This window comes from Bacillus rossius, chromosome 2, assembly GCF_032445375.1.
Source record: "Bacillus rossius redtenbacheri isolate Brsri chromosome 2, Brsri_v3, whole genome shotgun sequence".
Classification (NCBI taxonomy): Eukaryota; Metazoa; Arthropoda; class Insecta; order Phasmatodea; family Bacillidae; genus Bacillus; species Bacillus rossius.
In genome coordinates this window covers 36,286,425-36,313,473 of record NC_086331.1, presented here as the reverse complement: position 1 = coordinate 36,313,473, position 27,049 = coordinate 36,286,425, and positions in this window count along the sequence as shown.

Sequence of the window (27,049 nt, the reverse complement as noted above, 5' to 3'; positions counted from 1 at the left end):
GTCAGACACGTCCATTGATGTAATGTCTGTTGCAGACGATCATTCTACAGGCTGCATTATCGAGTGTGATGTTGAGTATCCTCCCGAGCTCTACGAAAGTCATAAAGACCTGCCATTTCTTCCCATCAATCAATGTCCGCCCGGTTCCAAGCAATAAAATTGTTGACAATGCTCGAAAATAAAGAGCACTATATTGTTCATTATAAAAAAAACCAGCAAGCAGTATCTCATGGGCTGAGAGTAACAAAAATACACAGAGTCCTCCAGTTTGAACAGTCGGCGTTGTTAGAGCCATATATTCAGGTCAACACCAACAAGCGCAAAGCAGCAGCCAACGAGTTTGAAAAAGAGTTCTTTAAGCTCGCTGTTAACAGTTGTTTTGGAAAACTTATGGAAAACAAGAGACAGAGGCTCAAAATGGAGTTGGTGTGTTCCGAGAAGCGATTTAAGAAACTACTGTGTCGTCCATCTTTCAAGGACCATACAATTTACGAACCGAAGTTGTCTCTAGTCCATCTGAACCATGAAATTATAATTTTTGATAAACCAATATATGCAGGGCTCACAGTACTCGACCTTTCGAAGACACTCATGTACGACTTTCACTACAGCACCATGAAACCCCGATACCACGAAAACATCCATCTATCCTACATGGACACCGATAGTTTCGTATACGAGATACAAACCAATGACTTCTATTGTGACCTCAAAACCGACTCCACATTAATGGTGAAGTTCGATACCAGCTGCTACCCTCCCGACCACCCCTGCTTCTCCCCTGTCAACAAAAAGGTGGTTGGTAATTTCAAAGATGAATGTGGGGGGCATGTGATGAGTGAGTTTGTCGGTCTGCGGGCCAAACTCTATGCCTACAGGTGCGGTGGCCAGGTCGAAAAAAAGGCTAAGGGCATCCAGCGCTGTGTAGTCAAAAACCAAATAACATTAAAACATTACAACCAAATAATATAATTACCTGGATGCCCTGCAAGACCACCGCACAAGGAGGGTAGGTGTTAGGGCCATTCGCTCCCAGCAGCACATACTGTACAGCGAGTATAGTAATAAGCATGGGAGGATGACAAGCACCGAATCTGTGAAGATGGTATGCGCACGCTCCCCCACGGATATGTCGGAGACGACGAATAAAGTTTCTGTAAATAGTTTGGTAGTTGTTACTGTTTATGTATAGTTTCTGTATTTTGTTGTATAGTTTTCCGAGTTTTGTTGTACATTTTCCATTTTGTTATAATATTTCATTTTTTATAGTTTTCTTGTTTATAGTTTACTTTTTGTAAATAGTTTTGTTTTGTGTTGTATAGTTTCTGTTTTTTGTTATATAGTTTCATTTTATGTGTATAGTTTTTATTTTTATTGAGGATTTTTATTTAACAATGTTCAGTTTTATTTCAATAAAATATAATTTTAATCTGCATACTGTTTATTATTTTAACATAACACCTGCATTCCTCAAGGTAATCTTATTTAATTTTGTCTCTGAGAAATGAAAATATATACACAAACATTAAAAAATATCTGCTTTAAACACGGGTACGCAAACACGGACTTGTTTTGAAAAGTTCAATGAAATTACATGCAAACATTTAAGAATATCTGCTTCCGTGCAGCTTTTTAAACACGAGTACGCAAACATGTTACTGCTTAGAAGATACGCCAATAAAAATATTACTTATGTGTGGGTTAGGACTCTGAAAAATTTTCTGGTCCTGAACGGTGTAAGATGGAGTAAATAAATTAAATTAACTAAATATATATTTTTTTTAAATATCATTGCTATAACCATCGAATTCTCATTGATGAGACGATTCTTTTGATATATGATAACATATATCACAAACTATACATATAAACATCATAAATGATTATGCCTTTAAAAAAATGGTGGTCTTGAACAAAATGACTGTGGATTTTTTTAATTGTTGGTCTATAAGACTCATAACAACACTGTTGGGAAATATAAACATACCCCTACATACATTGTCTGTCTTTAAGAATAAATGGTGGTCACAAGAACAAAATGACTGTATTTTGTGGATTTTGTGATTTATTTTAACAAAATTTGTAAATTTTTTCGTTTATTAGGAGCATAACAACACTGGTAGGAAATATAAACTCGACCTTACATACTCTAACGTACTTTAGAAACCTACACCCGATGACGACATCCATAAGATGAAATCAAGATGTCGATCTCCACTAAACAAGATGGCCACCTCCAGCAGACTATAATGCATGGGTAAGAGTGGGAAGCTCGATGATGATGTCATTGTAACGAAAAGTGCAATGCACAGGAGTGAGGAGCTCGATGACAAAGTCATGAAGTTTTTAAATTAAAATTTTATTAATATATATTTTTTTTATTTTTTAATTTTTTCCCCGATTTTCTAAGTTAATATTTAAGGATTTTCATGATGGTGGACGTGACATCATAGTTCGGTGGAATGTTCTAGAAAAAAATGGTGGCATTTTCTAGAAAACAAAATGGCGGAATCAAAGATGGCCGCCGGGGCCAAAGGTCAAGGTCATATCCAAGATGGCCGCCGGAAGTGACGTAATCCAAGATGGCCTCCGTAAGTGGCATAATCCAAGATGGACGCCTCTAATCCCCGAATCCCCCACCACCCACCAGTGTCCCAGGTCCTACCAATACACCTACTAGTATTTAAAGTGAATTTATTGTCGGCCACACACTAGTAGCGTACCTGTATTCAAATGGTGTTAACAAATGCAGTTTTGTAATAGAAAGGCTCACATGGTAATATCCAACGATCACTTTTATGAGGGTGACTTTGTACATGATAGACCATGTAAGTCAGAAGATTGCTATGTATATCACATCTGTCCAAATAGTGTATTCTCATGTACCCTCGAGGACTTGTGCACTCAAATTAGAGAAGAATCGTTGGTGGAAATGCGAGGACGCGAAATGGTTTATTACGAACTAAGTTGTCCGTATTTGAACAGAGTATTCCTCTGGTCGGAGCGATGTAATGGTTAGAGTCACCAGATGTGCATAAGCGGAAGTCAGGTGCAAATTACAAAGGGCTTAATGTCCCCATGCACGCTCTTCAAAGAGTCTAGGCCTACGCCAATTACGTACACCACAACGGACAAGCATAACGGACTTCAGTCCGTAACGTTCATCCCAATCCTGTTCATTTCCAATGTACCATTTCCATGCTACATGCAGTGACATACATTTACGAGCAACCAGGCATGAATAGGCCGTGAATCACATCGAGAGGTGTACTAACAACATACATTTTCATATCCAAAATAACCTGTTTGACGAAGAAGCCTCAATTATAGTCAAAGATTGTGAAAGCAGCGCCTGCACAGTCGGTATGTGCCGACCAGGAATGAAGTTTCCGTGTTCGTTGGATGAAATTAAAAACATAACTTCCCATCAGCGCATCATAACAAAATTCAAAAGTGATACCCTCGCTTAAGAAAGTAAAATTGTTAGCCCACAAGATTCGACGCGATGTCCAGAATATTGCGACGGGGCCACACACACATTATAAATAAAGAAAAATGATGAGGAATAAACCTGTATAGAATCGTGTATGTGTACCCGAGACTTTTCGACGTGTACTGCAATATAAGACTGTTAGAGTGTGACTTTTCACCTCTGCAGCACCTCAATACTCAAGCTGGTTTTAGAAATAAATAAAAAAAAGACTCATAATGTTTAATTTTGTTTTTTAAACTCTGATGTAAATATTTTTTAATGTTGGTTTAGGTGATATACTCGCTTAGTGTAGTAAATGCAGGTAATTTTTTCAGGGTAAATGTAATGTAAAAGTTTTGTGGAAAAAATATTTTAAAATTTTGGTTGAAAATTTTTTTTAAACTTTTTGTAAAAAAATTCTAGAATAAACAAATGTGCAAAATAAAAAATTTAAAAAGGAAAAATGTATTTCACTGTGTGTGTTATTACAAACAAGATTACAAACAAAAAACAATGGCGATTTATTCTTAAGTATTCAAAAAAATTCCAAGTTGTCTAGAAAAAGTCTTTAAAAAATATTAATACGCGAAGAAAAGTTGGGTGAGTAAAAATAAACTTGAATGTTGAACCTGAAATAATTACTAAGCAGAATAATATTTCAATTTACAAAAAAAACTTTAAATGTAATGTAATAATAATCTTTTAAGTTGAAAGATGTTTTCTTAAATTTATAAAAAAAAAATCATCTAAGTTTGCCAGTACACCTACACGTGGACCTCTGAAAGACGAGACAGCAGCGGTCAAATGATTCCGCGTTTTCTCGGTCCGAGTGGAGCTTTTGCGCCCGGGGTGGAGAGGAAGAAATTGCAGCGCCCTAGCCCCACCTCTTCCGGTGCCGCATGGTGGGGGGAAACTAACAACACTCGGCAGCTAGACGTGGTACGGAGCAATGCCCAGGAAAAATCGCTCCGCGCATGCTCACAGTTTACAGAAAAAAAAAAACTCAAATTGCATTCACACATAAATTTATTTACACAAAAAGTTAATGTTTCAAAATATAGTTTTTATCAATCCACAAATCAAACTCAGGTTCATGGAAGAGCCAGCGAATTAAGACCTTTCCTTTTTTTACGTTTCAACACTTTTTCGATGAGGAAAGTGTCTGGAAACGTTTTTTTTTATTTCTCCTTGGTAAAATGCGCCTGAAATTTTCTTGCCGTTCATGTCTTCCAAAAAATACATTCGAGGGTACGTATTCTTTGATATATAAACACTAAAAATTTCCCAGTCCAGTTTCCTTTATAGGACCTATAGAATATTCCACGATTTTTTTATATGCGCACAACGTCCCCGACGTTGGCCTTCTTCTTCCGAGGATCAAGTCTCTTTACATCAGAGTACACTGTTCGAATCAGGCGATTGTCCACTACGTCCTTTGGTTTCATTTTCGAGGTAGAATGTACTGTAGAATTGTACTCGCTTATTACTTTCGGCAAGATATCCAACCACTTGTTTTTTCTGTTCGCTTTAAAATGTCTACACAGCTATCAATGCCTTCACGCCGCTAAACGTAGAGTAGTGATTGATTTGCTTTTTCATCAATGCCTTGAATGATTCATTAAAATATTCTTTCCTGTCATCCGTCTGCAATAATGTTGGTCTACGTTTTTGTTTCAAAATATCCTCCATCGCATTCGTAACATCAGCTGCAGTCTTTCGTTTCAAGGGCCTAGTCCAAATGCATTTGGAATAAGTATCAATGACAAGAAGAATGTACCTGCAGCCCATGTTCAAACGCAAATATTCAATCATCTCAATAAATTCAGACTGCCAATTGTCGTCCAGACCTTTGATTACGATTTTTTGATGTAGATAATTAGATATTGTGGGTTTATTAAACTCGCCCGCTATGGAAAACTATTCAATGTATCCCACTACCCGTAATTCTTCTATAGTGGACACAATTTCATTTCTGTGCGAATAGTTTCCCACACTTTGTAAGGCCATCAAAAGTCTAAGTCTCGAAACTAATTCATTGGGCTCGTCAAAAAGAACACAGTCACTTTTTTACCAGTAATGAGTTTATGTATTTCAGAAAAAAGACTGGCTATAATTAGATATTTTGTATGTTCATAGTCCTTAAATCTTTGTGACATCGGGTTGTTATTTGCAAAAACTGCATGTGTGGCTTTTAGTAGTTAATGATATTTTCGCAAGTCCTTCTCCGAATACTGTCGTAGCTTTTTGCGAAACAACAGTAACTCAGACCACGAGTTATTTTAATAGTGTCTTTACCGCAGTGTATGTTATCGGTAGGCAAGAAATGCACTTCCTTCGAAACAAGGAGCCATTTATTCCTGCGTTTATGCACACCATAGGTCGTGTCGCTTGATCCAGACACATAAGGTGCGAGGTATTCGTTCAACAGCGATCCGAGTTCGAGTCCCTTGACCCTACTTTCTTCCTGAGAATTCTGGCATGTTCTATTTAATCCCTGCTATAATCCGTGCTGATATAACCCATTTGTTGGTGACTTTGCTTACGTTTCGCTGCAGGCTTAGGTTGTCTCTCTTACTTGATTTCGATTTTAACAGGTTTCCTCTGCCTTTCTTCATCCCTCTTGGATATCAAACTATCCAGTCGCGTAATTAGGGACTTCAATTCCTCTTCCCTACGAACATCGTCAACTAATCTATGCTGCTTTGCGAGCAAGTACTTTGTACGAATGGCCTCGATCACCTCGTGTAGTTGTTTAGCTAAAAAGGTTTTTACATCCTAGCTTAATTGGAAGCTCTTCTTTTCACAAGATACGAATTAAGTTTCGAAAAGAGCGACTTAAGGTCGTCATGTCTTTGTGCATTCGATACTGTGCCGCCAATTAGTATGTTTGGCACAATTCTAAATTTAAATTTTTGAAAAATAATGTTGCCAGGCATTTTATGCTCCAAGAATCCGAAACTCGGCAGCGTCCTGGCCTGCCCACTGTTACCCTTCCGCGGACTACTTCTTGTGAAGTTGTATTTCTTCCCCCTTCTGGCCCTAATACTTCCATGTTTGACCTACCTCGACCTCTCGCACTACTTTCGGCTCCCTGCGCAATGATACACTATGTATCCCGCGTCCCTCGGCTACCGCCATGACGCTACAGAGTGCATCCTTCGCGCCAGACGCAACCACCGTGTTCGTCTGAGTTCTGATGTTGTACAAGTGTGAGTGCCGGATGTGAATCAAGATGTAGTCATTCCAGGATGGGATATTTTCCAAAATTTTATTTCTTTTTATTATGTAGTTAGTTCGCTGGCATCTTTTTTAATCTCCAAGTATGTAAAACCATGCCTCTAAACTTGAACACTAACATGTTCCAACTTCTTCTCGTCATGTCTTGACGACATTTTTTCTACCCACATAATTGGTAAGTGGAACTTCAAGTTTCATAACGTCTTTATCGACCCTTTTTGTAAAGTAACGACTTTCTTCAGTTTTTTGTGACTTTTATATTTGATGTTAATATGCTCCATTATATTTGTTGTGCAGTGGGTTTGCGAATATTACAAGTTTCAAGAATTAACGTTTTTCAAGTTTTTCAACCCTTTTCTACTGCATTCCTGAGGAAGTCCTCTCAATGCGCAGCTTCTGGGGCATATCTTGAGCTCCTGTATAAGGGCAGCACATTTTTTTTATTTTAAAATTTTAAAATATCTGAGAAGCACTGAAAATTCGATACTTATGACAATTTAAAATCAATAATTTATTATATTACAATTTTCTTCAGTAAATTTTGTACAAAGGGCCCTTTCTTTCCATTCATTGCTTGATAACGTTGATGTTTCAATGTAGTGTTAAAATGCTTATAATATATCCCAAAATAAAAGACCCGCAAAAGAAGTATACAAATGTATTTCCGAGTGCAGGAAGCAGGTAGTGGAGCCAGGAGCCGGTCAGCCATCTTGGATTGTGACGTCACGGCGGCCATCTTGGATGGTTGTGACCTTGACCCTTGACCTTGACCTTTAACCCTCCAAATTTGCCAAAATTTGCCAAAATTGGGCAAAATTTGCCCAAAATTACTCAAAATCCGCCAAAATTTAAAATTTTTTTTAAATTCCGTCAAAAATTCTCAAAAAATTCCACAATTCAAAAATTAGGATTTCCAAAATCCTCAAAAGTCGTTTTGCCCTAGAAAGAACCAAAATTCCTAAAGGCGGCTTAAAACTCCCAAGAGCTAGCCGCTATAAGCCACCAAGGTCATGACCTTGAAAATAAGGATGCCATTGCAGCCATTTTGAAATATGACATCACCGTTGCAATTTCCGTTACGGCCACCATCTTTATTATTTTCATTTATTATCTGATTTTAATGAATTTTTTTAAAAAATTATAAAAAAAATTCACTTAATAAACTTTAATAATTTTTTTTATAAAAAAACATACATTTACGACACGGAGCTCGGAGTCCTCGGTCCGAAACCGGCGAGTGCAAAAAAATAAAAAATGGTGACCGATCCTTCCCCCGTGGTGGGTGCTGGCAGACTGACCCCCACCGCTTATGTCAAAGTATATATATCTTCACCTAGTATGACGTAATGTCAACCATATTAAAAATCCGTAATTTTCATGTTAGAAAATCGGGAAAATTTTTAAAAATCATTAAAAAATCCAATTAATCGAATTAAATAATAAAAATTTAATAAAATATTACTTATACACCACTGTTGCACATATCGTTACGGTCACCATCTTAGATTATATAAATGTTGAATGTTCCGTTACGCCCACCATCATGGTTGAGTACGATGTCAACGTTACACTTTATGTTACGACCACCATATGGGATCCTATTACTGATGCATGTTTCGTTACGGCAGCCATCTTGGAATCGTGTAATTATTTACCTAGAAATTCGAGAAAAATTCCAAAATTCACCGATAAAATCAATCATTAATTTACCTATTGAGTAGTTACTTGGTTCGATCCTGGACGAAGCTAAAAATAAATTTAATTTAAATACCAGAAAAGTGTCAGGTTCGAGGAATTAAACACCACACGTTCTTTTACAAACATAAAATTTATTACATAATTTCTATTCTACTACAGGATCACCTGCGAAGGTTAGCAATCTTACAAACATTTAGCCCTGCATAGTCGTGAAATGGCTAATTTTTAGCTCCAATCGGTTTATACTAGACAGAGACCAACCAGAACCTTTACTGACATAGTCCTCCTCTTCTTGACAGAGTTTCCGGACACCGTGTTTAACAGTTTGCTTCACATAGTTAGAACTGTAAATTACTGCAGCCGATGTCTTGAATGCACACTTTTTCACTTTGTCATCGAACGGATACGGCTTTCCATATATACAGTCCAAACACAAGTTATATTTCAAAGGTCCGTTTGTTACTACATCATCAGTAAGTTGATTGATTATGTTCTGTCTGATATCATTAAGAAAATTACAAATGTCTTTCGACTCACTAAACGTATTTAGATAATAGTAGTCCTTCAATGTTCCACGAAAAGCAGTCTGTGCCAAGTAGAAGCCATTATCGTTCACTTGGAATGATCCGAACACAGTCTTAGGTTTAGTTCCATGTTAAGACATCATAGCAATCGGTTGCTGCGCATCTATTTTTTTGGTTGTACGCTCACGAGCCTTCAACCTAAACCGAGGAGTCGAAATGGCTGCAGGTAGTTCAGCAGTAGGTGCACGGACTTCACCTTTACATATTTTCGAATGTCGTGGCAAACTATCAATTCGAGTAAACCATTCATGACACTCATCAAAGCGAAACTTCATGTAAGAAGGATTCTTCTTGCATTTGCTCCTCTCAAGTCTTCGTGCATCATGAGCAAATGCGAATGTCATATCACAGTAGCTGCAAGGATACCGGGGTGATGAAGACGAGCCATTCAGACCCGATCCAGATACTGACGTTGCCGCAGTTGCACCATCTCCAGGCATACTCTTATGAACATCAATGCAGCGTTGTTGTATAGCAACCTTTACTTTCTGCCAAACAGTAGGACCTTTGCATATCTTCATGTGCGTTTTCATATTATCTTGTCTTGCAAATTGCTTGTGACATTTCTCACAACCAATCATTTTGCGATAAAGGTTCTTAGCACATTCTCTATTTTCGTGTCGTCGAGCATTGCTGTTGTTTGAGAAAATCATGTTGCAGTAACAGCACCGATGCTTGTTGTTTGTTGACGAATCATCACCAATTGAAGTCTCCATCAATGGCGGACCAGCGTTCGACGAGTTTTCCTGTGCAGCCAGCACTACCGGCATTAAAGTCTCTTCTGCTGGCGGTAACACGTCTGTTGAAGTCTCCTCCAATGTTGACGTTGCCAACGGGATCTTCTCCATAACCATCACCGCTGACGTCAGGGTTCCAGTTGTAGATGGTTCAAAATCCATCGAGTTCGACGTTAAAGACGGTAAAGATGCCATCGAGGCCTCAAGAACAGGTAATTATGCGACTTATGCACCAGAAGAAACAAACTAGTAGATCCTTACAGCATTGTCGTCAGTAACAAACTGAGCGACCCACTGTCTAGGACTCGCTTATATACATGCATCGGATGGAATAATACGCTAGTCAAATCAAGAACCATTTACTTTAATACTAGAGTCAAAACTACATTTAAAAAAGAGGATCATATGAACGAAAAAATTCGATGAGGTGTTCTACGTTCTCGTCTCATGAATTCGATCTCACCAATATACGATAGGCTCCTATATACACTAGGCTCCAAGAGCTACGATTCGCGCCATAAAATCCAAATGCGCCCATAGCTACAATTCGCACCATCAGATCCAAAGCTCCAACACGCAATGTACGGAATGTACGCACAATACACGCAATTTACACGCAATAAATGTAATGAACACACAGTACACACAGGAAACGGAACGTACACACAGAAAACAGAACGTACACACAGTACACAGAGTAAACGAAACGTACACACAGTACACACAGTACACACAGGAAACGGAACGTACACACAGGAAACGGAATGTACACACAGGAAACGGAACGTACGCACAGGAAACGGAACGATCACGTAATGTTCTCGCAATTGACGCACAGTACACGCAAAGTACACGCAACGTACGCAAAGTACACGCAATGTATGCAATGTACGCAATATATGCAATGTACACACAATGACTACACCTCATTCGCGCAGGACAAGCATTTAATGAGAACGAAGCACGTTTGGACGGAAATATTATAAAAACGAAAGCTCATTTAACGAAAAGGAGGCACATTCTCTCTCGTTCATTCAACTCGGTAGGATGCGATCGTCAATGATAAGTTAGGATATAATGTCTCCAACAGTCTATGAATCCAACAGTTTTTATTTCCATTAGTCATTGGCTCCAATAGACATTGGCTCCATCAGTCATTGACTCCAACAGTCTTTTGGCTCCAACAGACATTTGCTCCAACGGTCTTTTGCTTCATCAGCACCAATTATATTTGAATAGAATGCTGCGAGTCTAAGAGACTATGAGGCTACAATTCTACGAGTCTACGAAACTCCAACTACCCCAGCAGCTTTATGTTATAAGATTACATGACTACTTGTTTACGTAGGTACAAGTCAGCGTAGCTACTTGGCTACGTAGCTACAAGTATACGAGGCTCCAAGACATCATGACTACGCGACTAAGATCCATGAGGTTACGAGACTACGTGACTACGAGTCTTCAAGTTTACGAGACTGCAAGGCTATAGAGCTACGAATCTTCTAGAACATAAGTTTACGAGACTGCGAGGATACAGGACTACAAGTCTACACGAGTACTTGACTACGAAGCTACAAGTCTACATGACTCCAATTGCGACATCTGTCTTCGGCTGAATTTTTCTCTTTGGCTCCAACTGCTCCATCAGCATTATGTTATAAGATTTCATGGCTACTTTGTTACGTAGCTACAAGTCTACGAGGTTCCAATGCATCATGTCTACGAAGCATCCAGAACACAAGGTTACGAGACTGCGAGGCTACAGGACTACGAAGCTTCCAGGACACGAGGCTTCATGGCTACGAGACTACATGACTCTAACTGATTACAATAGCTCCATTCAGTGGTGAGAGTTAATTTATCTCATGCAAAATAACCTGTTTAAGGTAGTATCGATTATTGTCAAAAAAAGACACCACATGTCACGTACAGGTAAATATTATTTAGTTCTTTTATGTAGGATGCGGGATGCTCACTAACGATCGCAAAAGAAGGAAGGCTTCGCTAGGCACCAAGGAGAAGGAAGTTCTGACGTCGTACCGACCATGGCCTTTAAGCCCGTGCTCCGCACCGCCAGTACCGTATCCCGTTTTCGGAGCGCGCCCCTTGCCCAGCCGGATTGAGTCAGGCGAGCGCCTCGGGCGTGACCCCAATAGACAACAAACCAAATTTACAGTCACCGCGGCCACTGGCCTTAATTAAAATGCCCTTGAATGTCGGAATAGGATAAGTCCCTCTAAAACAATTCACAGTGGGACAACATGGTAGTAAATTTACAGTCACCAACTTGATGTCACATTTTAAATAATTAAATACATTAAAACTATTGTTAAGCCTTAAGCACCAATTACCAGGTGCTACATTTTAATTGGGCACCTGGAACATGTTTTAACTGGTAATATAGTAAATTAAATTAATATAAGTTTTTTGACGCCGACTTACAAAGAAGAGAAAGTTTCTCTTCCTTGCGAGGCGGCCATGTCCGGCAGTCTCGAACCACTCCGCGCCGGGAACAGACGTGTGTCCGTGGGCAGCATCCAAGTTTTCTTTCATTGATTATTTTTACTATGTACTAAATCTTTAAATTTAAAACCTCTAATTAATTCATCGCTGCCCACGTCGACTCGGCGCGTATTTTACGGAACCGGGCCTATCCCGACCGTCTTCATCGTGATACCGCGCTGCGGATCGTATCAATCACGTAAGTGTTTCGCCGAACTCAGGAGCCCGCTCATCGAACCCCCCCCCCCCCCTTCTCCCGTTAACTTTCGGCGCTGGCCGTCTCCAGCGAGCATCGACCCGCGTCCCGCGAGACTGCCGCGGTAACCATTAGTGTCGCGTAGTGTTATGTTTTTTCTGTGTTAGTGTTGGTGAGAATTTTTGTAGCGGGAATGAACCGCGGAGCGGACTTGTAGAGTGTACCGTGTACCCACATGGACCCCCGGTAAAACTTAAAAATTAAATGTATTCTCGCCAACTCGTGTACACTAATTTTCCGTAATTCCCCGTCCTCCACACGGCCGAGCGGCCTTCACAGTCAAGCGTAGAACCATTCAGGTTACATTCAAGCCGTGTACCTGGCGGGGCACGCGGGGGCAAAGTACCCACGACCCCACACCAACGGCCTAGCAGCCCGCTTGCCTGGCGCCCCTCCGGACAACCAGAGCATCGCGACGCCCGTAGCGCCCGTCAGGTACCCCCCGGACCTTTCACAGAGGTCGGGTGACGGCAAATGGCGCCCAATGTGGGGCATAACTACAGTCGAAAATCAGACAAAGGGGAAAGAAGACGGCCATTTTGGACGCGCGCAGTGGAATTTGGCGCACAGAGGAGCAGCGACAAAGGGACCACCCGGAATCGCGCGTCAACGCCCATGCCGACCGTCGCCAACTTTCACTTTTACCCCCACCCCTCCTCTTTGGGCTTTAAGCGAACATCCTCGCCCGCACACCACCCCCCCCCCCCATCCACCTTCACATCCTCGCGCTCTCCGCTTTGTGCGGCTGTCCGGGCGCTCTCGGCCGCCGCTACACTTGGCTATCCGCATCCCCCCTTCGCAGTGGCCAGTCTCGGCTCTCCCTTTTGTGCGGCTGTCCGGGCGCCTCTCGGCCAGTGGCCCGAATCAGCGCGCGCGCCAACCCCCCTCACCACTCTTCATTCATCGGGAGTCTGTTTGTAAACAGAGCCACGTGCGCGCACGAAGTGACTGTCAACACCGACGCGCCGCGCGACGCAATGGCAGACAGACTCAAGATGAACACCTGTCGAGTCTGCTACTGGCCACAGGGCAGGGACCTGGTAACGGGGAAAGCGAACCCTCTACAGACATGTAAATGCGCACCGGATTACAACTTGCCGGCAATCAAGGTCGAAGCGCTCATAGAACCGTGGCACAACAGCACGGAGGCGGAATTACAGGCGCGAACACCACCGGTTGACCACACACCCCTACCGAGCCGTACCACCCCGGCCATCACCGATCCCCCAAACACCCACGCCAGCGACTGGAGCTCGCACCCTGGCCACGCGACGCACGCGCTGGATATCACCGAGGCCAAGTGCGTGTGGCCCGGCCTGTATGACCTGGCACGAGCCCTGCCGCCCCGTAGAGCGACTCTGCCAGAGTTCGCCGGAGCCCCGCACGAGGACCCAGGGGAATTCCTGACGCAGTGTGAGGCGCGCCTGACCGGGTGCCGGATGCACCAATCGGTTTGGGTAGAGCGGGTCAGCGAGCAGCTGCGAGGGACCGCTCGGAGCTGGTGGAGCATGTGGGGTCGGTTTGCCATGCCATGGGGCGAGTTCACGGACACGTTCCGACACCGGTTCGACACAGGATCGCCCCTCGTCGAGTGTTCCGCCTCATTCTATGGGGCTCGGCAGAAGGACAGCGAGGCAGTGGAGGCGTTCATCGCCACTAAACTCCAATTGTTTCGCCGCATCTCGCCCGGCACCCCCCTGTCCGGGGCACTGCCCATCATCACGGGCTTAGTGAGGGACGAGCTGCAGCCCTTCCTGCGTCGCTGCCACACCGGCGGTGTAGCGGAGTACGTGCAGGAAGCACGCGAGACGGAATGCAACTTCCAGAGAGCCTGCAAGCGCGGCCCGACCACGAGCACCCGAGGGGGTGACAGCCCACCAGAAGCCCGGCGGAACACCGCACTACGGGACTCACCCTTACACCAACACCGAGGACTACGAGCCATCGAGGCGCCGCCAACTTGGCGAGCGGAGCGACCGCGGGACGCCGGAGCACGTGAGCAAGTCCCCCTGTGTCGCTTGGGATGCCCACGTGGCGAACGTCACTGGCACAGGGAGTGCCCGCGGGGATTCCGGGCGGCGCGACCCGCCACACCGCCGCGCCAGGAGACGCACGTGGTACCACCTCCGCCACAGCGCACCAGCCCGGCCCAGTCGGGAAACGGCCCCCGGGGGGACCGGGATTAGAGCCCACTCCCCCCGCACAGACCATCAACCCCGCGCCTGTCGGGGTGCGCGCCCTCCCGACCTTGGGACAGCTGGGCCGCCCGCGGGACAACCTGTTCCACATCCCCGTGGAGGTGAACGGCCGGCCAGCTGCCACGCTCGTCGACACCGGAGCGAGCGACATGTTCGTACGCCCCGCGTTCGTGCCCGCAGGCGCGTTGCGTCCGGGCAGCGGCGAGCTGCGCCTGGCTACCACCACACACACCGGGCGGATGCTGGGGCATGCTGAGATCGTGGTGAGTACGCAGGAATTAAACAGTGGTGTGTCCGCAGTAGTCGTGCAAGACTTGTGTGAGGAGGTGGTGCTAGGACTCCCCTGGTTGGTCCAGCAAGATGCGGTCTTGGAGCTGGGACCCCCCCGCCTCAACCTGGGAAGAGCTGAGAGGTACGTGGTGTACGCGCTAGGACAGACGCCCCCCCGACAGGTCGCGGTGCTGACCCTGGCGGACGTGCGCCACGACGTCCCCCCCTCCTACCAGGCTGAGGTAAACAATGTCCTCGCCGCCCGACCCGAAGTGTTTGCCGTGGACGGAACCTTGAGGCGGACCACCGTCACCGAACACTGCATCCCCACCCTGACTGATGACCCAGTGTTCGACCCGCCTCGCGGCTACGGGTTTCGCGAGCAGCGAATCATCCGGGAGCAGGTGGACGAGATGCTGCACGACGGAGTCATCGAGCCGTCCCACAGCCGGTACAATGCGTGCATTGTGCTGGCCAACAAGAAAGACGGGACAAGCCGATTCTGTGTGGACTTCCGGCCGTTAAATGCCGTGACTGTCAGTGCCCCGCCCCCCCAGATTAGCGTCGAGGCCGCCGTAGCCGGCTTGGGAAGGGCCCAGGTCTTCAGCACCTTGGACCTGAAGTCCGGGTACTGGCAAGTGCCCATACGACCCGGGGACTGGCAGAAGACGGCGTTCACGGTGCCAGACGGACGGAGGTTCCAGTTCAGAGCCATGCCGTTCGGCCTAAAGTGCGCCCCGTCCACCTTCCAGTGCATGATGACCCGTGTGCTGGAGGGCTACATCGGGCAGTTCGCTCTAGCATACCTGGACGACGTCATAGTGTACTCAGACACCTGGGAGGACCACTGCCGCCATCTGGCCTTGGTGATGGAGCGGTTGGCCACAAACCACCTGACAGCCAACCCAGCCAAATGCCATCTCGGAGCCGCCGAGGTCGACTTCCTGGGCCACGTGGTCAACGCGGAGGGAAACCGCCCCCAACTAGGTCACCTCCAGCAGATCGCGATGGCAGAAGTCCCACGCACCCGGAAGCAACTGCAGCGCTTCATCGGGCTGCTGAACTGGCTCCGGAACTATATTCCGAATTTTTCACAAGTCATCACGCCTCTGACGGACCTGTTGTCGCCCCAAGTCCGCTACCACTGGGGTTCGCCCGCCCAGACGGCATTCGAGACCGTCAAGAGCGCGTTCACCCGGTGCCACACACTGGCCCGCATCGACCTCGAGCGCCCACTCGTCCTCCAGACGGACGCAAGCGCCCTGGGAACCGGAGCCGTGCTGTACCAGGTGAACGACCACGGAGAACGGCAAGTGGTGGACTACGCCAGCGCGAAGTTCGGCGCGGCGGAGAGGGGGTACCACAGCAACGAACAGGAGTGCTTGGCGGTGGTGTGGGCCATGAAGAAATACCGTCCACACCTGGAGGGCAGGCATTTCACCCTCCGCACCGAAAACCGCTGCCTCACCTGGCTCCACACCATGCAGGGGAGGAAGGGGAAGCTGATTCGCTGGGCGCTGCTCCTAGAGTCGTTCGACTTTACGGTCGAGCACGTGCCAGGCGCTGAAAATCAGCTCCCCGACCTGCTCTCGCGCGAGCCAGACGGCAGACGGGAGGTGCTGGACGAGGAGGAGTGGGACGAAATCCTGCCTCCATCCCACACCAGCACGACTGCCGACGGACACCCTACCTGCACCCGCCTCACGCTCGGCGTAGAAGGGGCCGAAGACCCTCCCAGTACCGAGGCCGACCTAGAGCGGCGCGTCCTCACGGCCCAGCGCCGCTCGCCAGACGCCGACCGGCGCCGCGAGACAGCGCGCGGAGGAGAGCACCCAGCCTGGCAGCTCCGGGGCGACCGGGTCATGACCAGACCGCCGGGGGAAGAGGACGAGTGGAAGACCTACGTCCCACCCGAAGCGCGCGAGGCAATACTGCGATTCTACCACGATCATGACCTCGCCGGACACCCGGGCTCGGACCAGACCCGGAGAGCCGTCTGCCGGTACTACCACTGGCTGGGGGTGAACCGGGATGTCCGGGTCTACATCCGGGAGTGTGAGACCTGCCAGCGCCGCAAGGCCCGCCGAGGAGATGGTACACAACAACAGCAGCCTCGCCAGCCATCAACACCGTTCCAGACGCTCGCGCTGGACGTGATGGGGCCGTACCCCCGCTCGCCGCGGGGTAGGCGCTTCCTAGTGGTCGTGACCGACATGTTCACCCGCTGGACAGAAGCCTACCCCTGCGGCAACGCACGGGCGGCCACCATCATCGAAGTCCTGACGCGCGAGTTCCTCACTCGGTTCGGCTACCCGGAGTCCGTCTTGACGGACAACGGCAGCCAGTTCCTGGGGGCCCGGTGGAGAGGGTGGTGCCAAGAGGCACACATCATCCACCACACCACACCCTCATACCACCCCAGGGCCAATCTGACCGAGCGCAGGAATCAGGATCTGAAAACTCAACTGCGGCTGCGCCTAGGGGAGGACCACACCCAGTGGGACCGCCACGTCGCCGACGCACTGTTCTGCGTTCGGCGGCGCGTGAACGCGGCCACTGGGATGACCCCCGCCGAGATGATCCAGGGGCGTAACCTGCCGCTGTCCGGCGAGCTGGCAACACACGGCGTACCGCACCCAGGAGAGCAACCGGAGGAGCGCGACGAGCGACGAACCCAGGAGCACGACGCGGCACGCGCAAGACAAGCCCGCTACAGTCAGGGAATCACGCCCCAGACAGCGCGACCCCCGGCACAACTGTGGGCCGGCGATCGGGTGTACGCCCGAGCGTACCCCCTGTCGGCAGTGCCGCGCAATTACTGCGCCGGACTCGCTCCCTGCTGGGAGGGGCCCTACACCGTGACGCGGCGCCTGGGGGCGACGTCCTACATGGTGGACTTGGGCGGCCGCCGCGTGCAGAAGATCCACCGGGACCACCTGCGAGTGGCAGCGACCCCCGGGGAACCACTCCCGACCGAACCCGAACATGGAGACACGGCAGACAGACCAGACATTCCCCTTGATGCCCTCCTTCCTGGAGGACTGGAGCAACAACGAGAGGAAGCCGAGGACACCGCTCCAGACGAGCCCGAGTACCTCACCGACGGGGAACTGGACGCGGACGCACCCAGCGACCCCGGCGATGCACCCTGTCCTGCAGAAACCGCGCCACGAAGGGAGGCCCACGAGAGCGAGCCGCCCCCGCGGCATGAGACACCTACGGAGACTCACACTACGTCGCACCGGCAGAGAAGGGGCCGGCCCCGCCACGCCAGGTGCCGGGTGACAGAAGTCGCATGGGACGACTCCGAAGACCCCGCCAGAGCGACCCCTGACCCCGAACCCATCATATCCGACCCAGACGAGGACGAAGAGGAATCGCCCCCGAGCCCGAACAGAGGTGGTTGGGGGCACGCGGCCTCCCTTGCCGACGCAACTTCCCGCGCCACCATCACACAACCGCGCGAGGAGGGGGCTGGACGTCCCCGTCGGACACGACGCAGACCAGCGAGGCTGCGGGAGTTCGTCCTGAACACCACCCCGAGGCGGAGCTCACCCAGCCCGGCGCTGATACCCGAGCGGGAACGCCAGCCCTACGGACGGCAAGGCCCGACGAGCCCCGAGGGGAGTAGCCCGCGAGAGTGCCCCCGACGGGAGCGCCGACCCCCGGCCCACCTGGCCGAGTACGTCCTGGGCAGTCTCGTCACGCCACACCACACATCACGCGCCGCGGCGCCGCCTCCCGGCCCAGCTGCCCACGCAGCGACCGAGGCGGCGTCCGCCTGCGCCGACACTCCATGCGCCGTGGTGCCGCCTCCCGGCCCAGCTGCCCACGCAGCGACCGAGGCGGCGTCCGCCTGCGCCGACACTCCATGCGCCGCGGCGCCGCCTCCCCGCCCAGCTGCCCACGCAGCGACCGAGGCGGCGTCGCCTGCGCCAGCACCTCATGCGCCGCGGCGCCGCCTCCTGGCCCTGCTGCCCACGCAGCGACCGAGGCGGCGTCCGCCTGCGCCGACACTCCATGCGCCGCGGCGCCGCCTCCTGGCCCAGCTGCCCACGCAGCGACCGAGGCGGCGTCCACCTGCGCCAGCACCTCATGCGCCGTGGCGCCGCCTCCCGGCCCAGCTGCCCACGCAGCGACCGAGGCGGCGTCCGCCTGCGCCAGCACCGCACGCGCCACCGGCGCTAAGGCGCCACGCGTTATGGGATCGCGTGTCGAAGGGTGCCGGCTAATCTAGGGGGTCATCGTACCGCGGGAGCGGGAACACGGGGCGGAGACGGGTTTTCACTGGGGGGGGGGGCATTTGACGTCGTACCGACCGTGGCCTTTAAGCCCGTGCTCCGCACCGCCAGTACCATATCCCGTTTTCGGAGCGCGCCCCTTGCCCAGCCGGATTGAGTCAGGCGAGCGCCTTGGGTGTGACCCCAATAGACAACAAACCAAATTAACAGTCACCGCGGCCACTGGCCTTAATTAAAATGCCCGTGAATGTCGGAATAGGATAAGTCCCTCTAAAACAATTCACAGTGGGACAACATGGTAGTAAATTTATAGTCACCAACTTGATGTCACATTTTAAATAATTAAATACATTAAAACTATTGTTAAGCCTTAAGCACCAATTACCAGGTGCTACATTTTTATTGGGCACCTGGAACATGTTTTAACTGGTAATATAGTAAATTAAATTAATATAAGTTTTTTGACGCCGACTCACAAAGAAGAGAAAGTTTCTCTTCCTTGCGAGGCGGCCATGTCCGGCAGTCTCGAACCACTCCGCGCCGGGAACAGACGTGTGTCCGTGGGCAGCATCCAAGTTTTCTTTCATTGATTATTTTTACTATGTACTAAATCTTTAAATTTAAAACCTCTAATTAATTCATCGCTGCCCACGTCGACTCGGCGCGTATTTTACGGAACCGGGCCTATCCCGACCGTCTTCATCGTTATACCGCGCTGCGGATCGTATCAATCACGTAAGTGTTTCGCCGAACTCAGGAGCCCGCTCATCGAAACCCCCCCCCCCCCATCACCCGTTAACTTTCGGCGCTGGCCGTCTCCAGCGAGCATCGACCCGCGTCCCGCGAGACTGCCGCGGTAACCATTAGTGTCGCGTAGTGTTATGTTTTTTCTGTGTTAGTGTTGGTGAGAATTTTTGTAGCGGGAATGAACCGCGGAGCGGACTTGTAGAGTGTACCGTGTACCCACATGGACCCCCGGTGAAACTCAAAAATTAAATGTATTCTCGCCAACTCGTGTACACTAATTTTCCGTAATTCCCCGTCCTCCACACGGCCGAGCGGCCTTCACAGTCAAGCGTAGAACCATTCAGGTTACATTCAAGCCGTGTACCTGGCGGGGCACGCGGGGGCAGAGTACCCACGACCCCACACCAACGGCCTAGTAGCCCGCTAGCCTGGCGCCCCTCCGGACAACCAGAGCATCGCGACGCCCTTAGCGCCCGTCAGGTACCCCCCGGACCTTTCACAGAGGTCGGGTGACGGCAGTTCGTCTTATATGTTAGTGATTCATAGATGTCTCTTGACATATTATTTGACTGAGTAATGGTTGTTCATTTTTTCATTCCACCTGATAAAAAAAATATTGTAAGTGTCGATTTATTAGCAGAATTTCACTAATTAAATGTAACTCTGAATAAACATATTCTGCAGGCTTGTAAACATCTCTTACTACAAGCCAGAATTTTATGTATTTTTTGTATATTTAAATTTTAATTTATTTATTAATTTATTTGTTTTTTATTAAATATTTTTTTCTGTATTTTTTTTTTGTATCAAGGATAAGTGTAATGATTTTCTCCGTGTGCTGCCAATTATTCGTGTCATTTCCTGAATATTCTTTTCAATATGTTTATGGTTTTCTCTATGTGCTCCCGATTATTCTTGTCATTAAGTTTTCCCCGTGTGCTCCTGATTATTCTTGTTCATAATTTGATGGTATTCTCCAAGTGCTTCTGATTATTCCTGGTTAGACATCTGATGGTTTTCTCCAAGTGCTTCTCATTATTCCTGGCTAGACATCTGATGGTTTTCTCCGAGTGCTCCTGATTTTTTTTTGTGAGAAATCGATTTATGCATGAAGGATATTTACTTAATGAGTCATGTCATTTTATTCAGAGTTACATTTAATTAGTGAAATTCTGCTAATAAATCGACACTTACAATATTTTTTTTATCAGGTGGAATGAAAAAATGAACAACCATTACTCAGTCAAATAATATGTCAAGAGATATCTGTGAATCACTAACATATAAGACGAACTTCTTTCTCCTTGGTGCCTAGCGAAGCCTTCCTTCTTTTGCGATCGTTAGTGAGCATCCCGAATCCTACATAAAAGAACTAAATAATATTTACCTGTACGCGACATGTGGTGTCTTTTTTTGACAATAACCGATACTACCTTAAAAAGGTTATTTTGCATGAGATAAATTAACTCTCACCACTGAATGGAGCTATTGTAATCAGTTAGAGTCATGTAGTCTCGTAGCCATGAAGCCTCGTGTCCTGGAACCTTTTAGTCCTGTAGCCTCGCAGTCTCGTAACCTTGTGTTCTGGATGCTTCGTAGACATGATGCATTGGAACCTCGTAAACTTGTAGCTACGTAACAAAGTAGCCATGAAATCTTATAACATAATGCTGATGGAGTAGTTGGAGCCAAAGAGAAAAATTCAGCTGAAGACAGATGTCGCAATTGGAGTCATGTAGACTTGTAGCTTCGTAGTCAAGTACTCGTGTAGACTTGTAGTCCTGTATCCTCGCAGTCTCGTAAACTTATGTTCTAGAAGATTCGTAGCTCTATAGCTTTGCAGTCTCGTAAACTTGAAGACCCGTAGTCACGTAGTCTCGTAACCTCATGGGTCGTAGTCGCGTAGTCATGATTTCTTGGAGCCTCGTATACTTGTAGCTACGTAGCCAAGTAGCTATGCTGACTTGTAGCTACGTAAACAAGTAGTCTTGTAATCTTATAACATAAAGCTGCTGGGGTAGTTGGAGTTTCGTAGACTCGTAGAATTGTAGCCTCATAGTCTCTTAGACTCGCAGCATTCTATTAAAATATAATTGGTGCTGATGAAGCAAAAGACCGTTAGAGCAAACGTCTGTTGGAGCCAAAAGACTGTTTGAGCCAATGACTGATGGAGTCAATGACTGATGGAGCCAATGTCTATTGGAGCCAATGACTAATGGAAATAAAAACTGTTGGATTCATAGACTGTTGGAGACATTATATCCTAACTTATCATTGACGATCGCATCCTACCGAGTTGAATGAACGAGAGAGAACGTGCCTCCTTTTCGTTAAATGAGCTTTCGTTTTTATAATATTTCCGTCCAAACGTGCTTCGTTCTCATTAAATGCTTGTCCTGCGCGAACGAGGTGTAGTCATTGTGTGTACATTGCGTATATTGCGTACATTGCATACATTGCGTGTACTTTGCGTACGTTGCGTGTACTTTGCGTGTACTGTGCGTCAGTTGCGAGAACATTACGTGTTCGTTCCGTTTCCTGTGCGTACGTTCCGTTTCCTGTGTGTACGTTCCGTTTCCTGTGTGTACTGTGTGTACTGTGTGTACGTTCCGTTTCCTCTGTGTACTGTGTGTACGTTCCGTTTTCTGTGTGTACGTTCCGTTTCCTGTGTGTACTGTGTGTTCATTACATTTATTGCATGTAAATTGCGTGTATTGTGCGTACATTGCGTACATTGCGTGTTGGAGCTTTGGATCTGATGGTGCGAATTGTAGCTATGGGCGCATTTGGATTTTATGGCGCGAATCGTAGCTCTTGGAGCCTAGCGTATATTGGAGCCTATCGTATATTGGTGAGATCGAATTCATGAGACGAGAACGTAGAACACCTCATCGAATTTTTTCGATCATATGATCCTCTTTTTTAAATGTAGTTTTGACTCTAGTATTAAAGTAAATGGTTCTTGATTTGACTAGCGTATTATTCCATCCGATGCATGTATATAAGCGAGTCCTAGACAGTGGGTCGCTCAGTTTGTTACTGACGACAATGGTGTAAGGATCACCTTGTTTGTTTCTTCTGGTGCATAAGTCACGTAATAACCTGTTCTTGAGGCCTCGATGGCATCTTTACCGTCTTTAACGTCGAACTCGATGGATTTTGTACCATCTACAACTGGAACCCTGACGTCAGCGGTGATGGTTATGGAGAAGATCCCGTTGGCAACGTCAACATTGGAGGAGACTTCAACAGACGTGTTACCGCCAGCAGAAGAGACTTTAATGCCGGTAGTGCTGGCTGCACAGGAAAACTCGTCGAACGCTGGTCCGCCATTGATGGAGACTTCAATTGGTGATGATTCGTCAACAAACAACAAGCATCGGTGCTGTTACTGCAACATGATTTTCTCAAACAACAGCAATGCTCGACGACACGAAAATAGAGAATGTGCTAAGAACCTTTATCGCAAAATGATTGGTTGTGAGAAATGTCACAAGCAATTTGCAAGACAAGATAATATGAAAACGCACATGAAGATATGCAAAGGTCCTACTGTTCGGCAGAAAGTAAAGGTTTCTATACAACAACGCTGCATTGATGTTCATAAGAGTATGGCTGGAGATGGTGCAACTGCGGCAACGTCAGTATCTGGATCGGGTCTGAAAGGCTCGTCTTCATCACCCCGGTATCCTTGCAGCTACTGTGATATGACATTCGCATTTGCTCATGATGCACGAAGACATGAGAGGAGCAAATGCAAGAAGAATCCTTCTCGCATGAATTTCGCTGTGATGAGTGTCAGAATGGTTTACTCGAATTGATAGTTTACGACGACTTGCGAAAATATGTAAAGGTGAAGTCCGTGCGCCTACTGCTGAACTACCTGCAGCCATTTCGGCTCCTCGGTTTAGGTTGAAGGCTCGTGAGCGTACAACCAAAAAAAAACAGATGCGCAGCAACCGATTGCTATGACGTCTGAACATGGAACTAAACCTAAGACTGTGTTCGGAGCATTACAAGTGAACGATAATGGCTTCTACTTGGCGCAGACTGCATTTCGTGGAACATTGAAGGACTACTATTATCTAAATACGTTTAGTGAGTCTAAAGACATTTGTAATTTTATTAATGATATCAGACAGAACATAATCAATCAACTTACTGATGACGTAGCAACAAAAGTACCTTTGAAATATAACTTGTGGTTGGACTGTATATATGGAAAGCCGTATCCGTTCGATGACAAAGTGAAAAAGTGTGCATTCAAGACATCGGCTGCAGTAATTTACAGTTCTAACTATGTGAAGCAAACTGTTAAACACAGTGTCCGGAAACTCTGTCAAGAAGAGGAGGACTATGTCAGTAAAGGTTCTGGTTGGTCTCTGTCTAGTATAAACCGATTGGAGCTAAAATTAGCCATTTTACACCTATGGAGGGCTAAATGTTTGAAATATTGCTAACCTTCGCAGGTGATCCTGTAGTAGAATAGAAATTATGTAATAAATATTATATTTGTAAAAGAAAGTGTAGTGTTTAATTCCTCGAACCTGACACTTTTCTGGTATTTAAATTAAATTTATTTTTAGCTTCGTCCTGGATCGAACCAAGTAACTACTCAATAGGTAAATTAATGATTGATTTTATCGGTGAATTTTGGAATTTTTCTCGAATTTCTAGCTAAATAATTACACGATTCCAAGATGGCTGCCGTAACGAAACATGCATCAGTAATAGGATCCCATATGGTGGTCGTAACATAAAGTGTAACGTTGACGTCGTACTCAACCATGATGTTGGGCGTAACGGAACATTTAACATTTATATAATCCAAGATGGTGACCGTAACGATATGTGCAACAGTGGTTTATAAGTAATATTTTATTAAATTTTTATTATTTAATTCGATTAATTGATTTTTTTAATGATTTTTAAAAATTTTCCCGATTTTCTAACATGAAAATTACGGATTTTCAATATGGTGGACATTACGTCATACTACTTTGACTCAAGTGGTGGGGGTCAGTCTGCCAGCACCCACCACGGGGGAAGAATCGGTCGCCATTTTTTTTTTGCCCTCGCCGGGTTCGGACCGAGGACTCCGAGCTCCGTGTTGTAAATGTATGTTTTTTTATAAAAAAAATTATTTAAATTTATTAAGTGAATTTTTTTATATTTTAAAAAAAATTTCATAAAAATCGAATAATAAATGAAAATATGAAAGATGGCGGCCGTAACGGAAATTGCAACGGTGACATCATATTTCAAAATGGCTGCCATGGCATCCTTATTTTCAAGGTCATGACCTCGGCGGCTTAAAGCGGCTAGCTCTTAGGAGTTTTAAGCTGCCTTTAGGAATTTGGGTTCTTTCTAGGGCAAAACAACTTTTGAGGATTTTGGAAATCCTAATTTTTGAATTGTGGAATTTTTTGAGAATTTTTGATGGAATTTTTTTCAAAAAAAATTTAAATTTTGGCGGATTTTGAGGAATTTTGGGCAAATTTTGCACAATTGTGACAAATTTTGGAAAATTTTGAGGGTTAAAGGTCAAGGTCAAGGTCACAACTATCCAAGATGGCCGCCGTGACGTCACAATCCAAGATGGCTGACCGGTTCCCGGCTCCACTACCTGCATCCTGCGCTCGGAAATACATTCGTATACTACTCGCTAAATACATAGTTGGCCTATAACGTTTTTTTATCTTTATTTATTTAACTGCAAATTCTTGGTCTTTATAAATTCTCAGGTTATCTAGTTACTTTTGTAACGCCTATCTCAACATCAATTGATTTGCATTTGTTAATTAATTATTTTTTTTCAATGTACTACAGACCATAATCTGTTATTTATATAACTATATTTATTACATCCAATGTGTACGCAATACTTTAGCATGATAATGGAGTACAGTAAATATAAACGATCCGACATGTTATAACAATACTTCGCTCATGTCACGAATTCGAGCATTCGAGGCTTCCACGTGCTGGTCGATGGCTAGCAGGTAATCTAGTAACTCCTCTTTCGCACTTTCTACTTTTTGAGTCAGTAGTGAAATGTAGTTTCGGATATCGGCGTCGTGAGACTTGAGAATAGTACGAAAGTCTCTAATTCTACGAACAAAACTGATCGAAACCATGTGTGTACCTGCCCTTTTATAGAGGCCAGTCCTTGACTATAACAAAGAATCCATTTTCGTTTTTCCTACACAATGACCACATGTCTTTGAATTCCTGGAAAGTCATGTCGGTGTTTATGTAATCGTCATAAGTGTGACGTAATTTAAGTTCGTCCATGCGAAAAATTACAATGATGTTTGCATTGTCTCGTAGGAGATGTTTTGGCATAAGACTGTACATCTGATACAGGTAAATGCAGTCTACTTTGGCGTGTCTGCCCATGGAAAAGTACTCTTGTAACGTGCCTTGCTTCTCGCACAATACATTGTCGAAAACAAACAAAGAATTGGCTCTTGCTTCGCTAGGAGGCACCACATCTGCATTATTATTAAATGGAAAATACTCCAGGCCATCCACTGATTGTAGAACCATAGCTATATGCTGGTACTCTGGATGCTGTAAAGATTTGAAATAGAGGTACACATTTTCTAACCTAAGGCCGTTTGGTTCTTCCAGCAAACTCAGTAGAGCGCACGTTTTTCCGCAGTTGGAAAGGCCCGCCAATATGCATCGTACGGTAGAAGGCAACATTAAGCCATGCCGCGATTCGAGCGCACTAAATACGTCATTTTGCGTAATGAGCATGGGAAACACTTCTTGCTTGACAACTTGAGTTGTATGTAAATGTTCCTCCTGCGCCAGGGTTCCGGGTGTGGTGTTGTTGTGTAGACCACCATCTTGGATTGTGACATAACGGCGGCCATCTTTGATGACCTTTATCTTAAATTTTGACCTCGACCGTGACCTTGACCTTCAAAATTTGCCCAAATTTGCCGAAAATTCGCCAAAATTTCCAGTTTTTTGGAAATAAATTACGCCAAATAATCTCAAAGAATTTGAAAAAAAAAAAAAAATTCTTTTCGAAGGAAAAATTCCCGTTTCGAGGGAAAACTAACAGTTTATAGTCCTCAAAAATACGAACGGCTTTAA